Below are 19,311 nucleotides of genomic sequence, written 5' to 3' on the forward strand. Positions count from 1 at the left end.
TCTGTGGAATAGGTGGGGCCTCAGAAATCTGTGGAGGTGCACCCTTCCTAAATCCGGGGCAATCTCTCATAATATGACGAGTGTCGCCACACTCAAAACAAGCCCTCGGAGGACGTGGCTGCTAGGACTAGCTCGAGCTAGATCGACTAGACTACCCACTGAAAGCACCCCGTACAAGAGGTACATAAGACATTGGCGGTGCATAATATGGAACCTAAGGTCTGGGAGTAGCCAGAATACCACTGGAAGCTGGAAGTGCTGAATGAATAGGACGACTTACATAGCCTCTACCATAGTGGGCTGCAACTAGGGCACGAGAATTATTTTATGTGCTAGAATCTCGGGGTCTCTTAGCTTCCCTCTCTTCCCTCTCCCGAGTTTGCATACCTTCCAATCTCCTAGCAATTGACACCACCTGTTGGTATGTGATGTCCATCTCTAGCTCTCAGGCCATACTGTATCTGATACCAGGGTGGAGACCCTCAATAAATCTGCGAACCCTCTCTCGAACAGTAGCAACTAAGGCTGGTGCATGCCTAGCCAAATCACTGAATCGGACCGCATACTCTGACACGGTCATAGAACCCTGGCGCAACCGCTCAAACTCTGCGCACCATGCATCTCTATGACTCTGAGGAACATACTCCCTTAAAAACATATTTGAAAATTGAGTCCAAGTGAGTGAAGATGCCTCAGCGGGACTATCCAACTCATATGCCCGCCGCCCCTGGTAGGCTGATCCTCTAAATTGGAATGTCGTGAAAGAAACCCCACTGGAATCCACAATACCCATAGTACGAAGGATACGGTGACATTCCTCCAGAAAACCCTGAGCATCCTCTGAAGCTAAACCGCTGAAAGTGGGTGGGTGGTACTTCTTATACCTCTCGAGCTTGAGCTGCTCCCCCTCTGAAATTGTTGTCCTAATCTCAGGCCGAACTGGGACAACTGGCTGCACTGGTATAACCTCTGGGGCATGGTCAACTTGGGCCCGTGGCTCTGGAGTACGGGCGGCGGGAATCTGTGCTCTTCCCCCGGCCTGAGATGTGGCAGGAGAAAGTGGAATTAACCCTACCTGAGCTAGAGTGCCAAACATGCTAAAACACCTGGGCAAGCGTCTCTTGAAGTGCAGGAGTAGTAACAGGCGTCTCAGGTGCCTGCTCTCTAACTGGAGCTACTGGTGGCTCTGGTGCAGTAGCTCGTACAGGTACTCTGGCTGCACCACGTGGTCTTCCTCGGCCTCTGCCCCGACCCCGGCCTCTTGCGGCTCCAACAGGGGGCGCGGGTGTCTGATCATCAGATCCAGTTGTGCGTGTCCTCATCATCTGTGAGAGAATAGAAAAACAATAGTTTAACATTTTGAAGTCAACAAATACGCATGATAAGGAATCAAAGAAGTGAATATTTCCTAAAAGTTCCATAGCCTCTCGAAGATAAGTACAGACGTCTCCGTACCGATACGCAAGACTCTACTAAACCTGCTTGTGACTCATAACACCTATAAATCTAGTGCTCTGATACCAAATTTTCACGACCCCAAATTCCCCCCGTAGGATGTCGTGATGGCACCTTGTCTCTAAGACTAGGTAAGCATGTCAATGCGGAATAATAATAAATATCTGAAATAAATAAACTACAATTCAAATAATTTCAACTCCCAAAACCCTGTAGAAATAAGTCACAAGCTTCTAAGAATTTATTCTCTATGTCTCTATATATCAGAGTCTAAAACAAATAAGGAAGCAACATAGTAAGATAGAAGGGGACTCCGAAGTCTGCGGAAGTCTCCTCGTACAGCTAGTTTACCGATGCCTAGTCTGATAAGATGTACCTGGATCTGCACAAAAGGATGTGCAGAAGCATAGTATGAGTACACCACAGCGGTACCCAATAAGTGCCAAGCCTAATCTCGGTAGAGTAGTGACGAGGTCAGGTCAAGCCCTACTGGAAAATAATAATAGCATAGAAAAATGTTTAACAATATAATAAAATAAATGATAATGTAAATGAATCAAGTAGCAGGTCACCATTTAATTATACAAAATATTGGCAAATAATATCTCGTAGAAACCACCAAAATTTCCTTTCAACTTAAGAAAATCAAAAACAAATAATCAACGGCAACTACGACCATAAATCAATATCAACAAGGGCACTCCCGAGGTACCGCCTCGTAGTCCCAAATCATAAATAAATTCACAATATCTCATTTTCTTATCTTACCGCGGGAGCCTTCACAATTTATTTTAAAGAAAACATTATTCCTGAAATATCATCCCGCGTTTTAGCCATTTTTATCACACCGCATGACTTCTAGTAGTTCCCCCTACTAGCCACGCATATCAAGCCACCCTTATCTCACCGCATGCATTTCAATACCCAGACCTTATACCACCGCATGCGTATCAATATCACAACATATCACAATTTGCACCTCAGGTGCCCAAATATTTTAATTTGCCAAAGTAAATCAACAATAATATTTTTTCACAATAAAGAGCTCACGGCTTATGCCAACATAAATCATCAATAATATTTTTTCACAATAAAGAGCTCACGACTCCATCACAATGAGTACAAAAATCTTACAAAAATATTTGAAAATAAATAATTCAGCAAAATAATATTTCAAAATCTTTAATACGTTGCTTCAATACCATATTTAAAAATGTCAAATACTTCATATTAATAATTTTTAATTTAAATAAAATCAATTTCAAATAATGCACGGAATAAAAGAAACCAAGTTTCAACTAAACATGTAAAACAATTAGCACGAAAAGGTCAAAAAATATTAAAGTATACAAATCAAATCAATGATGGAGAATATAACAAGATTTAATCACTTAATTAATGTACAACAGTGATCTTCACAATTTAAAAACATAATCCTTCACATTTAGTCCGTGTACACACTCGTCACCTCGTGTACATGACTTTCATCACAATACAATTAATACCAATCCTAGGAAAAATTTCTCCCACACAAGGTTAGACAAGTCACTTACCTCGACTTGCTCCAATTTAACCAAGTAGTATGCTTTTTTCTTGATTTTTCGATTCCGGTCGACTCGTATCAAGTCAAAATTAATTTGATACAGTCAACGAAAATTATAGAATTAATTCTATAAGAAAATACTATATTTTTCAATAAAAATCCGAAATTAACTCAAAAATGGCCTGTGGGACCCACGTCTCGGAATCCGGCGAAAGTTACGAAATATGAACGCACATTCAACCATGAGTCTAACCATACCAAAATGACTAAATTCCAATAACAATTCGACCCTCAAATCCTCAAATCTATCCAAGAGGGTTTTCAAATTTTTCCAACTTAAATCACCAATTAAATGTTAAAAACAGTGATGGATTCGGGTACTCTAACCAAGATTGATTTAAGAACACTTACCCCGATGTTTTCTCTGAAAACCTCCCAAAAATCGCCTCAATCCGAGCTCCAAATTGTTAAAAATAGAAAATGGGACGAAGTCCCATTTTCTGAACTTAAACATTCTGTCCAATGGTTTATTCTTCGCGAACGCGACCCTTGCCTCACGTTCGCGAAGCACAAAAATGTACTGCCCAACTTTCCTCTTCGCGAACATGACCTACGCTTCGCGAACGCGAAGGTTTACAAATTAAGACCTTAGCGAACGCGTCCCTTACCTCACGAACGCGTAGAACAAAAGACTAGGGTTCCGAGCTGCCTCACTCTCCTACGCGAACGCGACGCCACTCACGCGTTCGCGATGCACACACTGCCCTACCCTTTGCGTTCGCGTCTTCTCCTCCTCGAACACGTAGAACAAAATCTCACCAGCTCAGAACACTCTTCGCAAACGCGAGGCTCCTCTCGCAAACACGAAAGAGGAAACCAGAAAAATTGCAGCAGCAGATCCGTTAACAATCCGGAACATACCCGAGCCCCTCGGGACCTCAACCAAATATAACAACAAGTCCTAATACATCATACAAACTTATTCGAGTCTTCAAATCACATCCAACAACAATAAAAACACGAATCACACATAGATTCAAGCGTAATAAACTTTGAAACTTTTAATTTCTACAAACGACGCCGGAACATATCAAATCAAGTCCGATTGATCTCAAATTTTGCATGCAAGTCATAAATGACATAACAGAGCTATGAAAACTATCGAAATTGGATTCCGACCCCGATATCAAAAAGTCAACTCTCCGGTCAAACTTCCAAACTTAAATTCCTATTTTAGCCATTTCAAACTTAATTTAACTACGGATTTCCAAATAAAATTTCGAACACGCTCCTAAGACCAAAATCATCATACAGAGCTTTTGGAATCATTAAAATTCTATTTTGGGGTCGTTTTATCAAAATGTTGACCGAAGTCAAACTTAGCATTTTAAGGTCAACTTAAGGAACCAGGTATTTTGATTTCAACCCGAACACTTCCAAATCCCGAACATACCATCCCCGCAAGTAATACATTTATAAAAGCACATACGGGGAGTTTTATTTAGGGGAACGAGGTTCTAAAAGTAAAAATGACCGGTTGGGTCATTACATGTACTAAAAGTGCCGAGCAAAGGCCTGAGCCAAATCGTCCCATGTGTACCATGTCACGACCCAAATGGAGGGTCATGACTAGCACCCGGGACATACTTGCCGAGCACCAACGTACATTTTATCTAACCTTCCTTATTATCTTTAAGGGCCGACAAGATCAATATAAATAGTAGACATGGATCATGAACATCCAACAATGAAAGATAATGTCATGAACATACATAACATGGGACGACGAGACTGTCAAGAAACTATATATAAGGTACGAGCTACCATGCTGCCATGAAAGACTATACAACAAAAATCAGCCGAAAAGGCATTCTAAACCAAACATAAGTCGACACCTGTCTATGAGCCTCTAAAGGAACATAAGTGCTACAACATTGCCGGAACAGGGCCCCGACATACCCATAATATCTATAACAAAAATGCATACCAAAACCACGGCAAGTCCGGAGAAGGGATCTCGCCAATAATCGCTGAACTGGACAGCCTACTGTGGTGGGGAAGCTACATCTACCTATCTATCAGGACCTGCAGCACGACATGCAGCATCCACAAATAAAAAGGACGTCAGTACGAATAAAGTACTGAGTATGTGAGGCAAGAAAGCATAAGTAAGAACAGTAATGTAAACAGGGATAGAGAATATACAACCTGTGACATCTGGGTACCTCTGAGGGCTACTGACATGAAATACATGATACATACATATATATACATAAACTTTTAAAATATATGCCTTTGTGGGCATCACCATCATCATATCGTACCCGGCCATAATAGGCTCGGTAAAACGTACCCGGCCATCATAGGGCTCGGTAGAATCGTACCCGGCCACGTGGAGCTCGGTAAAACCCAACTGATCAGTGGTTGCACAATAGGTGCCGTACCCGGCCGACTATAGCGCGGCTCGGTAGAGTAAAATAGATACATATATATGATGCATGTTGGACTCATTGGAATCACATTTTGAACCTTTCGGAGTGACATAAGGTTGGTATCCTTCGTACACGTTATTAGGATTAACTCTTCATCAAGAATCTTATAAGAATCAGGAACTACCAACAACATTGATAATATAAGAATAAGAGAAGTAACATCAATATCAATCGTTTCATAAGAAGGGCAGCAATGTAAGTATTGCTAGCTTCTAAGAGTAGAGTATCTTTGGGAGCTCGTTCATTACATTATGTACAATCGGAGTCGTGCAAAAGAATGAAGGGGATAGCCTCACATACCTTGTATCATTTAAGACCAATAGGATTAACTTCTTATCATCTCAAAGATAATCTCTTCTTGGATTTACGTCGACTAACTTACGGCGTGATCTATGGTATGCGAATTTGGGTTGTAACATACCACCTGCTAGCATCTTGGCGGGTGTACCATTCTAGAGCTGCCCTACTCAGACTCTGACTGAAATACGCCATCAATAATTCGTCCTTCCCACCGACACCTCTCATCTTACTGTAAAAGCCTCTCAAATGGGCCACGGGATCTCCATGTCCATCGTACAGGTCAAACTTGGGCATCTTGAACCCGGCGGGCGGTTGGACGTCAGGGAACAAGCACAAGTCCTTGTAGGCCACACTTACTTGGCTTCATATCCCTTGCATGCTCCTCAAAGATTGTTCTAAACTCTTCACTTTCTTGAATATCTCATCTTGTTCCATGTTCTTAGATGGTTTCTCGGTTTCAACATGAGGTTCAAAGTGAGAGGTGTAGGAATAAGGATCCGGGACCTTGAAGGTTGGTTCTGAAGCATAGTATTGGGCATCTGGAGCTTGGAATGCGGGTTCACTAGAAGATCGGTGGAGGGTAGCTTGTGGAGGGGCTACAAAAATAGGAGCAGATGTCGGAGCAGGGTATGAGGTTGTTTTGGCTGGTGGAGCATGGAAAGTTTGGGACGAGGTGTCAGGGCAGTTGTGGTAAGGGGTAAAGCCTGGTTCATGTTGAGGGGAAAGATCAACGATACTGGGAATCTGGGCATGTGACTGTGGTGGGATGGAGGAAGGGTTTTCTGTATAGTTAGTGGGGAATGAAGGTGGAGGATGTCCTCTGTTCGAAGCCTGATACATTTCCGCCATTTGCTGTTTCAACCTTTGGACCTCCTCTTACAGTTCAGATTTCAACTCCACAATCTCCCTCGATGGGTTAACAACTACTGTGTCTGATTCTTTGCTAGTCATGACTGCCTTGTGCTTTGACCTGGTGTTGTATGGATGACTCGCCAGAATGCCAATAAACTAACCACCTAAACAGAACCTAACTAACACATCCAACGACCTTGTTAGTTTTGAGACGCTTAACAGATAGGAAATCGCACGTTGGGATGCAATGCACCTAAATAGTTAAACGCTTCTATTATGTGTTTGAATAGTTGCATGTTTCATCCCGGCCTTAACTAACCCTTTTTTCACTCTGTACCTCTTTTCATTCATTTCTGCCTCCCTTTTAATCACTCTTGATTTTCTCATTTTGTTTCTGTCGCTCTTTTATTTTTGGCACTCTCTTTTTCTCTTTTTTGTTTTTGCCACTCTTTTCTTTCTTTTTCATTCAAAAAGTGTTTTTCCTCTCTTTTTCTATTTTCACTCAATTAATATTATGGCTATGATCGAATCCTATGAGGATTGCCTATGTATCATGATGCTGCATGAATCAGATCATTACGTAGTTCAGAAAATAAATGCAAAATAAAAGAAAAGAAAATTTTTTGGTTTTTCAATATTTCATTAATAAAAGACATCTTTTTGGATTTTTCTATTAGAAAGACTCGGAAGTACTGATGACTACAAAAATAAAACATACAGACTCGAAATAAAACAACAAAACAGACTTGACGAAGACGAACAGACTCGAGAAAAGGTAAAAGACAGACTCAAAAACCGAAATATCAAGAATACATAAGAGCCTCCAATGCTATTCCGGGGGCCCGCGGGACATCAGACGGTCTCAGCGCGGGCCTACGTGCAATCTCTTCCTGAAGGTGGTCTAGATCAGCCATCACCTGGCGAACAAAAGTCATCACGGAAGCAAAAAACATAGATCTGGTCATATCTTCTCATTCATGGCATTTCATTGCAACATAATCAACTATTTCTTTGATTCTCATTCTAATGACACCCTTTTCTTGAAGCAAGCGTCCAATTTGTTGTGCACGGGTTTCCAGCACCTGTGTGGCTGTGTTGTCTTGGTCTTGCAACTTCTGCACGCTCTCTTCTAATTGGTAAATCAAGGCATATCAGTGTTCTCTTTCTGTTTTGAAGTCCTTTGTTTGCTGAACCATTTTATTTTCGAGGGTAGTCAGCTTCTCCTTTAAAATCATGACTCCTCTATCATACTTTTGCTTCAACTGGTGAGCAAACCTTGTCCGTTCTTCTGCACCTCTTGCCAACTATACTTGAGTTTTTGCCAATTCCTCCTCAGCCTTTGTCAGATCAGCCCCATAATCATGCACTTTTCGGCTCAAGTTGGTTATAATTCTTTCATCTTTCTCACTTCTTACCGGTGTTTCGGCGGCTATTTTTATTTTTTGAATCTAAGCTAGGAGGGCTTCATTTTCCTGAGCCAACCTCTTCTTTTCTCCTTCATCCTCAGTAGCCTGCAAACTACTATCAAATTTGATGTTTCTGATTTGATCTTCTAGTTTGCTTATGGTGGTCCGATATTCCTTCTCTTTAGCTAACCAAACCCAATGTTCTTGCGCTCCGTCAATGAATTGTTGGACATGGGGCCTTTTGACGGGTTGTTCTGGCTCTTAATCGACCTGGGCTCTCTTACCATACCATGTAATTAGACTCGACTTCACTAGAGGATAAATCCCGCACCTTAGTATGTGGCTCCAAAAACCTACATTGGTACCAAACCTGGTGAACCCTTTCTTCTGGGAATTCAGCCCTTAAGCATAGCTCAATGACCTGTGCACTCAGATCTTCATCATGAGGGATTTTTTGATATCTTCCCAATTGGCGGAGGACCCGATGTAGAGCAAATGGCTGAATACTTCAAAGACCTATCAATAAGAGAAAGCACACTTCGGCGGACATATAGATAACCTCGTTAACCGGGAGCCAACTAAAAGTTCACTTAATTTGCTTTGCGGTCAACTACCCAGATACGCAAACCATGCTTCAGTACCTCCCGACAATTCATAGCCGTTTACCCTATTTTTGTACTCTTCAATGCAATTAAGTCCGGTCAGTCTGTAGTTCAGGTACCTCGGGCGACGACAGAGATGTTCTACCAGCCACATTTGCAAAAGCAAGCTGTAACCCTCAAAGAACTTGGCACTAGCTCGGCAGGTGGTTAAAGCTCGATAGATTTCCGTGAGAATCATCGATATAAGAGTACTGTTGGCCTTCTTGACCATAAAGTCAGTCATTCCTGCAAGTCCCAGTTCTATGTGTCCATCACTTCTTGTGCATATCAGTGTGCCTAAGAATGCAACCACGAAGGCTAAACCCCTGCTGTATTCCCACTTGTCTTTCTTTCCTTGGTGACTTAAACCAGTATCTGGAGCCTCAAATCCGTAGGGGTCTCCATACCGGTTATATAAGAAGTGGAATTTGCAGAATCCTTTGGCCAAATTTTCATCTTTAACCTGCCGGTTAATGCTCAAAAGGTCCAAAAGCTTATGGGGGGTTACAGTTTTGGGTGCTACTGGATATTGGTGCCTGAGATTCCCATCAAAACCAGCGTAACCTGCCATTTTCTCCAGCGTATGGGTTAATTCAAAGTTAAAGAAGTGGAAAACATTGTGTGTCGAGTCCCAAAATGGTATCAAAGCTTCAATTATATCGACCTTGGGCTTAATCTTCAAAAGACCGGTGAGCCCACCTAAATCTTTAGTCACGGAACACTTGCTGACCTCCCCCGGGTTATTCCACCACATGTGGAGTCTTAGTGGAATCTCATCTACGACTCGAAAAGGTACATTCTCAACGATGCTCATTCTGCACATTTTAAAATTAGGGTAAGTTGTTAAAACATGTGAATTTTGTTTAAAAGCAGACCATGAAAAAGATTATACTTTTTTTTTTTCAAAGTCCAAATGAAAACAAATCAAGGCTACTTTTGTAAATACGGCCCTTCAGCACTTCGGATGGAAAGATTTTAGGGTTGTGTTTGCTAAGTGACCAAAAAAATTAGAAAAGGACTATAGGCGGCTATTCTTACAAAAATGGCCTTCCGGCGTCCCGTCGGGACATTTATGGCTATTTGGACAAAAAAGGCATCACCTAACTTTGTTTATGACAAAATGACGGCATTTTCATATTTTTGGTTATTTTTGCAAAAGCGGAGCTCGAACTCGATGAAGGTTGCCTACGTATCTCATATCCGGTAAGAATCAAACCCGCGTAGTTCAGTAAGTTTTGACGTAACAGGAAAATATGACTTCTTTTGAAATGAATTTTTCTTTTTCTACGTTTTTTTTTCTTCTCTTTTTTTTTCAAAATTTCGGCAGAGTTTCGGGATATTTTGAATACCGGGGTTTTCAGGACCGGGTGATTTTCTCTCCTACCTCACTCTTGGTTTTTTCAATTTTCTTTCCTTATTCTAGAAGCCGGTCAACATGCAAGCCGAAACAAATAAATGCACAAGTAGCACGTAAAATGCATCAGGATGGTCTTTTAATTTTTGGGTATTCCTATCCTAGACGGACCCAACCTCTATGTTGAGTCCCCAAAGTCAAACGCACGTGATGCAAACAAACGTACCTACTAGGGATCCGGCATGAGGTTATGTCATTCTAAGTTTGAAACCTGGGTGTATTGTTCTAGACCTGGCTTACCCGAGCGGACAACTCGAGCCGGGAGGGGAGGGGTAGCAGCATACCGGGAATACAGAAGCTTCACCAGCTTTGCAACTTGTTCGAATCTCGTTCTAAAATTAGGGTATGACTCTAACAGAAAAGAAGCTACGCGAAGCGCACACTTCCCTAAAGAATTAGAAGACTCAGAGAGAAGAAGGGTTTCATAACAGTTTTATATACAGTTCAAACAATATCAAAGCTGTAAAAAGTGGCATTTAGCACATTAGGCTCAAACACGTAAGAATCAGATAATAAACAAAAGCCAAATATCACAATTATTCTAAGCTCGAATTCTGAACCCTGAACCACAGATTCTGGGTTCTATCCCCAGCAGAGTCGTCAGAGCTGTCACACCTCCTTTTCCCCGAAGAAATAAGGGATAGGGGAGTTTTTCTAATTTAAGTGACATTATTCGAAATAAAATTATTTATTTAATTCAGAGTCGCCATTTGGAATAATTTATGGTGTCCCAAGTCACCGGTTTATTTTAAATCCCAAATCGAGAAAAATGACTCTTATTTATGGCCTGCAAATACAGAAGATCGGGTAAGGAATTCTATTAACCCGAGAGAAGGTGTGAGGCACTCCCGAGTTCTGTGGTTTTAGCACGGTCGCTAACTATTAATAATTGGCCTAATTATCTGATTTAATACATATTTTAAACCTATTGTGCATTTCTAACTTTTTAACCGCTTTAAATATTAATGAAATTTGTTTGAACAAATCGCGATATCGCGCACTCGTTTGTTTTTGTACACAATGCGAATCGCACCACGTGAAATGCACCCGCAATTTATAACATGTTCATTTTTATTATTATTTGAAGTTGTGATCGAGTTGCATGAAATGCACACTCGAATTGGGATTTACGTATCGTGACCATGCTACGGAAACCATACCCATAGCCACGGTGATTTATTACTAATCGTGCCTAAAGAAACTATGTAAGTTTATGAGTTATGGTCCTAAACTAATTTGAGATTATTGCAAGGCCAAGGGTTTATGGAGATTAGTTGTGGAAGTAAGGAGGTAATCATCTTTGTTATTAGAGAAGAGATGGGCCAATAGCATATTATTACGAAGTGGGCCTCGCAGATTTCTCTTTCGGCCTAATTAATTCAAATGGAAACCATTTCAAACTAATAACCCATGGCCCAAAATTAACGAAAACAATAAAAGGAAACAAGGCCCAAAAGAGTAAAAAAGCATTCTTCATTTAAACCGAACTAATATTTTGACAATTAAATTAACAACTTACAATGACGTACTGTCTCAAATTGATGTGTTAAATCATAATAACATTGATACAAACATGTGATCAAAAGAAGTTACATGAAGCTAGATTGCATCGAAGACAATTTAAGAAATACTAATCAAGTAATGACTCCCAGATGAACTAATCAAGTTACTTGGGTTGGAATTACAAAAGCGAGCTGGGTTGTCAATATAAATACTTGAACCACTAAATTAAATACTCCTCCAGAAGTACAATTATCCACGAATCAGAACATGTGTATGTCAAAGAAAATAAAATTCTTCTTGCTTCGAATTAACTCATCAAAAAGCAGGGACTATCAGTGATTACAAATACAATAGTTGCTAGCGTAGAAACTTGGTATGCTATGGACCTCCAAATTCATCCACTATAGCTTGCAGGCTTCCCAAAGACTTCAATCAATAAGTTTGATCAACTAGTGATCAAACTCAAAGACTACGCATCTTTCGACTTGGTCAGACCTTTTAGGCCATGACTAGCTAGCTAGATAATAATAGAATAGTCTCAGATTAAATGACAACTGATTTTTTACAATTTGAGCAACTAATTTTTTCATTGACTAGGCCGTGAATTAACAAAAGCCATCATCAAGATAAACATGCAACTTTAACTTAAGCTTTCAAGGTAAAACAAGCAATCCAAAAGAAAACAAGCATAGGCAAATCTGGGAGTCAAGCACAACCAAATACACAAACTTAAACATGAGTTAACCAAACAGAAACAAACTTTCATTTATATGCTCAACAAGACACTGTCAAAGGAAAACCATTACATACCTAAAGTAGGAAGGTAAAGGGATAAAATCTGACAATCAATTATCAAACAAATAGAGATGGAGTTCAGCTCACAGTAGGAAGGAACAACAGCAACACAGCAGAATAGTGATCAACTAAGGACTCAGGACTCCTAAAAGTGAGATTCAGCTAATGACTATAAACAGAAAATTAGCAAGCAGAGAATTCTGAATTCAGAGAGTTTTCTTTTCGTGTGTATCCCCGTCTGTCCCCCAAAATGCAGAATGAATCCCCCTTATATAAACTATGTGTGTGCTATAAGAGAGAATGAGAGAGAGTCTAAGAGAATCTGCCAGCCTTCCCTAAAATTTAGGAAAATGGCATCTTCTCTAACAATAAATGGAGAACTGTCCTTTTATTCTCAAATATTTTCCTAATTTTCATTATCTTTTCTAACCAAATTAGACAGTTGTCCTTTTCTAGAAGTTTTCCTCATTTTTCACTCTTTTAACTTCTGAAAATTCACACTTTTTATCCCAAAATCTGACTTAATTAATTTATGTTATTGCACTTTACCCTCCTCAAGTCCAAATCAATACCATTCTTTAATCTTTTCTTTTACCCAAAGGTACTGCCTTCTTTCTTAATAGCATCAAATAATAGTTAATTAAGCTAAATTAACAGCTAAGCTACCGAGCACAAATTAAGCGTGAAGAAATGACTAATTAATCCGTTAATTAGATAAATATGCAATTTAAAACACCAACAAACTATTTAACTTCAAATTCAACCAACAACTAATTTCAAATAATTTTACTACTGATCAAAGACTAACCTAAGCATGCTGACATTCAAATAATTGATTACTAACTAAATGCAAAACTAGCAATTAATTTAACTAAATGAATCACTGAACCATTTCAAACAAGAAAAATGAGAAAATATGTTACCTCCTAAGAATGCAAATGACTACTCGGCAAAGGATTTTTCGAACATCAGTGGTCATCAACGAATGACCACTAGCTTTGTGTGTATAAAACTCGACCAGTGATACATATCCTGATGACTACTAAGGTCAGAGAGAGGGAGAAATTCGGAGGGGCAAATGAAAATACAATTGGATTCTGACGACCATGAAACAACTCGAAGCCAACACCAACCAGTAGTTCAACACAAGGCCAGTTGATTGGTGTGTATTTTATCCCTATACCACTCCAAAATCGGCAAAAACAACAAGAGGAAAGGATTGTGGTGCGTCCCATTTTTAGATCTATTATTGGGCGAGTTCTAATGGGTGTCAAAGAGTGAGATTAGGATATTTGGAAAGAGGAGAAGACGGAAGTCTTCTGGTGTTGATTTTGGGGTCATTTGGAAGTGTTTAGGGCGGTGCCGCCGGAGGTGGATCTTTCTGCGGCTAGGGTTTTGGAGAAGAGAGATGAGAGGGAGGAATATGAGAGAATGGGGTCTTGCTTAGGGTTTGGGGGGTTAATTAGGACAGTTATATGGTATGGGATAGGGGAGTTGTGAACCATTGGATCAATTCTAACAAATGGCTGAGATCAAACGAAGGTAAAACGGGGTCGTTTTGGGGCGTCTGAAAACTAGGCCGGTTAGGGGAAATTGGGTTGGGGCGAGGTTGAGGAAGACTGGGCCATTGATGCCTGGCCCAATTTCGAATAAACCCAAACAAAAGCTTTTCTTTCTTTCTTTCTTTCTTTTTCCTTGATTTTTCAAATTCTAAACAAATTAATTAAAATCCTAAATTAGATTCTAACTTAATCTATTTTTTATAAATTAACCTTACTTATTTTTCATTAACTTAACACTAATTATTAAAAATTAAAAGCTAAAATATAAACATGACTAGAGTATTTTTGTGATTTTCATTCATTAATGCAACTAAAAATGCAAATAAAACCTAAAATGCTATGCAATGAAGATTTAGGATATTATTTGGTGTTTTCTTATGATTTTAAGATATTAAGTATGTAACTAAATGCAAACAATAATTAACAAGAAATTCCTAGAAATTCTATGCAAAATTAAAAATAATTAGAAAAAATCTATTTTTGTGGATTTTATAGGAGTGTTTTTGGTGAGGCAAAAATTACGTGCTCACAATGGGGAGATGTGTTGTTCATTGTTTTCAAACTGATATTTTTCCATAAACACCAAATTTTTCCATTATCATTGGAAATACATTGTTGATAACCCAGAAACTTCCTATAACTATCGATTTTGTCTTTTATATCCATTGGTTCTATGATTGCAACAAAGATGATGTTGTTGATGTCTATCAATTATCTTAGCCTGTGGATGGCCTTCTTGGACCTTACCCCTTAATATTTCAAAAGATTGTATTAATCATGAATAACTAGGGGGAGGGGAGGGGGCTAGTATCCTTCTTTTTTAACCTCTTCACAGAAGAAGTATTTCTATTTTTGTGTTTCTTGTAAACCTTTCTAGATCTACTTCTTCCCCTGCCTTTAAGTAAGTAATCTTCCTCATCCAGGTTCTCTTTCTTTTATTTGTTACCTTCATTCTGTTGTAGTACTCCTATGCTTTGATGTGGGTCAAGCATAGTGTGATCAGTTTTTTTCATAGTGTTGTTGCCATCAGAGTCTTCTTGATTTTCATATAACTCAACAACTAATTCTATACCCGACTTCTCAATTATATTGGTTGGAAGACATGTAGAACAAGAATTTGACTCCACTTCAATGCCTTTTTTTTTTTTTGATCAGTAAAAACCTCATGTTGGTTTTTTTTCCTTGTCAGCTCATTGTAACCATTTGTATCCTCCCTTATAGGATCTTTTTCAGAATTTTGGATACCATTAGACAGATTGTGAGAAGAGCTTACCTTAATCATAGAGGCATCTTGATTACTCTGAATGTCAGTAGTTTGTTTTACTTCCAAACTGTAGTTTGTATCATTTAACCCCTCTATGAGTTTATAGTTATGATTTGAGGAGCTTCTGGAGGCATCATCCTGCTTGTTCCTTTTGTGTCTTTGAGCAGGTTTGAAGGTCACCTTGCTTTTCTTTTTTGGTATCCTTTTCATCTTGCTTTTCTTTTTCTTCTTTCTAATTCTTTCTGCAATTGTTGCTGAATTCGCTTCTCCTCTTTGTTGAGTCTGATGATCTTATGTAACTTCTTTCTTATGTTGTGTATCCGAAATTATTATGTCGCCCTTAGTTCCCTCATTGGCACTGAGACCTCCTTTGTTGTTGTTCTGAACCTTAGTAGCCTTCTCTTTCTTGTTGTCATCATCTGGTTTATTACATTCTTTTGATTATCTATTTTTCCTTCATTCTTCTCATTTTGATCTTTGCTAGTACCTTCTTTTGATTGTGTCAATCCTTCCACTTTGTTGTTTTTCTCTATCTCTAAAGCTTTTTTCTTTTCCATAACTCTACAATTTATAAGATTATGCACTAGTTTCTTGCATTGCTTACAATATTTAGGGATGCCCTCAAACTCAATTTTTGAGTGAAGCCTTTGAGTAGAGTATTTTCGTCCTCCGATCCCACAAACACACTGTCAGATCAGTTTCAACTCGAACTTTAGCCATGCTAGGTCTAGTCGTACAATTGGTGGCAACATCCAATGCAAGTGGAGTTCCAACCTCACTACAGATTTGTTTAACATAATACCATGTATGCATATTAAACGGAAGACCAGGTAATAGAATCCATACCGGCACAATGGGAATGTCTTCGTCTGGTCGGAAGTTTGGGGTCCATTTTTGAAGCCATATCTAAAGCCTATCAATTTCCACCATTCTTCTATACCAAATCAAATTGAAATCGTCTTCATTAGTAAAGTCTAAGAAGACATTGTATTGTCGTACACCCCAATTTTGGCACTGCCTTTGACCGGAAATCGTTCTCTGAATTTAGCTCTAATTTTCTCTATATGGGGCCTAGGTTTCAAAAATCGACCCACAATAGTGAGTCTATATTCCTCAGCCATAACCCCATAATAATTTGTAGCCTTGAAGATTGTTGGTGGCATCCAATTGTGTGTGATATGTCGAGAAATAACAACCTCTCTTCAGTGTCTAATTTTGGGAGGTGGTAGAGGAGTAGCGGCGGTGATTGCAGTTGCATATGAAGACCTTTTGGGAATTGATTATGTAGGGTAGTTTGCACAAGCAGTAGCTTCATTTTAAGTATCTATACGCACCGGTTGGCCACTGTCCGACGGTGCCATGGAGGCGGTGCGTGGTGCGGATGCACTGAACAGAGCTTATAAGGAAGCCAACGGTTATAATGTACGGAGAGAGATTTTGTCGAGCCACTTTGGTTTTCTTAGTTCATTAGACCAAAATAACCAAATTTTGTTGTTGATATTAGAATGGCAACCTTGCATACAAAGTTGTCTCATGTACTTACTTATTTGGTCAGCAGAGATAAAAGGTTCTTGTAATCCTAGAAAAGTGAGTTTATATTGATTCTTGAGAGTCTTGAATCTTTCAAAGGCACTTTGTGATTTAACACTTCTTATATTCCAAGATAATGTACTAATAATTGGAAACCAATGGTGTTAGGCCTTTGCTTTTTTCCTTGCTGGATTTGTTCATCATACTATAAGCCCCCCCCCCCCCCCCCAAAAAAAAAAAAACTTAGAGTTGATGGTTCCTCTTGGTGACAAGTTGTTGGTTTTAGTCACAAGTTGTTGTTCCTGAGACATAACCATGTTCGTATCTTTATCCATACCAGATTGACCATCATCTGTTTTAATGAGTTCATTATCGGATAAGGATTCTCCTCCAGCAGGGGCTGGAGTTTCTTCTACTTCCCCTTCTGATTCAGTCTCATAATGGGCATATTCATCATTACATGCATCCACCAATTGAGAGCTGATCTTGACCTCTCCAATACTGTCAGGACAATTTTTGAGTAACAGTTCAACACTCTTACTAACAATATTACCCGACGAAGGGATTTCATAAACTGTATCATGGGCTATTTTCTTTCCCCTCTCAAGAGATATTCTTAGTTTGGAAACTGGAGTTGTACTTTCTGATGGTCTTCCCAAGTCATAAGTTGTAGCCTTTTGTATCTCTTCATTCAGTACTGTGAATTGGTCTTGATCGTGTTGTGAGATTTCACTGATCACGACCCTAGAAACTTCAGCACTTTCCTTTCCTTTCTTGCTTTTACTCTTTCTCACATAAGGAGGTTTCACCTTTTGAAAACAAAAGTCTTTTGGTGGTCTTGATCTTCCTGATGTTAGTTTGCCTAAAGTGTCCCTTATTAGTTTCCACAAGAGCAGTATTAGTATGGTACATGGCTTCCATTTCCTCAGTTGCTTTAGCAAGCATTCCCTCATGTAGAGTTTTATTTGGAGTATTTCTCTACCTTAATTATTCCCTATTGATTTCTACCACAACAGCATTTGTATGATCCATTACTTCCACTTCTTCAGTAGTTCTAATAAGAACTTCCTCCTTTATAGACTTATTGGGAGCACTCGTTTTTGTTGCATCAGATTTGCCATTAGTCTTTGTCTTATTCTTTTTCTCTTGTTTCTGAATAGCTCTGTTGTCTTGTTGATCATTGATAGTAGGTGGGTTTCTATTGATGGTTCTATTTTTATTCCTGCTATTTTCTCTACACACAGTTTTCCAACCTTCTTCATTTAGGATATTTTCTACTTCCGTTGAGCTAGAGGCATGTATCTTGTTTGTCTCATTGTTCACCGCAGGCTTGTTCACTTGCATAGAGTTATTCGAATTGGCTTGTTTTCTAGTATTACCGCTTCCTCTTTTCACAGATTCCTGTTTACCTTCTTCAGACATTCTAGGATTGCCTCGTAGTTCCGGGTGTAACACTCTACAATTCAAGTTGTTATGACCCTGGGCTTTGCAATGAAAGCAGAATTGAGGAATAGTTTCATATTTTACTTTCTGCATAATGGTTTCCATTTGCCTTTTTGCATTGATACTATTTGGATCTTATTTAGGAGAGGTCTAGTAATATCTATTTCCACCTTTACTTTGGCTGTGGTAGGCCTCGACTTCGATAAGATGGCTTTATCAGTTATAAATTTATAATAAGAGTGCCTATAGGATCTACAATCCTACTCAGTGCATCCCACTCAAAATAGTGCCATGGAAGTTCAAGGAGATTTACCCAAACTAGAGCAAGTGTTGTCTCAGCTTCTGGTTTGAAATCGGGAGACCACTTCTATAGCCACATATGTTGTCCCTCGATCTCAATTATACATTTGTACCATACCATGTTGATGGAAATCAATAAATACATTATGCATGTTGTAAGCCCCGATTTTGACAACACCTTTTAGTGGTATCAAACGATTGAAATCAGTTCGAATACGCTCTATTGAGGGTCTGATTCGAGAGAACTTATCGACATGTTTCCGTAAGAAGATCGTGTTCTTATTTAGTAAATCTGACCACTAGCTTACCTTTCATCCAATTCGTATGGTCTGTGAAGTAATTTAACCTTTTTCTTTGTTCCATAAGTGCTGGTTCCCCCAAAGCTGTCATGAAATTTAGGGTATTACCGTTTGCTTGGGCTTCCTCTACTCCCATTGTACCTTCGATTTGAGTTATGGAGCTTTGAGCAGAAGCGATTACTTTTCTCGGTAATGGAGGAAAAGCTTGAGCCAGAGAATTTGGGGGATCCGGTGGTATTGGTGGTGGTCGGGGAGGTTGAGCAACGGGAGCAATTGTCGACATCGTCTTTCAGAAATGTTACCATTGGAGGGAAAGAGAAGATATCAGAAAGGGGAAAATTAGAGAGAAGAAGGAGCTTCTCTCACTAACAGAGAATTATTTTTTTTGATTTATATAATTCTTAACCTCAACACCCTCATGTACTCATTTGAATAAGTCAATTATTAATGAAAAAAAAAACTGTGAATTCTAACTAGTCATTTCTACTTTTCTATCAATGAAAATAAGGTAT

Source organism: Nicotiana tabacum, chromosome 17 (genome assembly GCF_000715075.1).
Source record: "Nicotiana tabacum cultivar K326 chromosome 17, ASM71507v2, whole genome shotgun sequence".
Lineage (NCBI taxonomy): Eukaryota > Viridiplantae > Streptophyta > Magnoliopsida > Solanales > Solanaceae > Nicotiana > Nicotiana tabacum.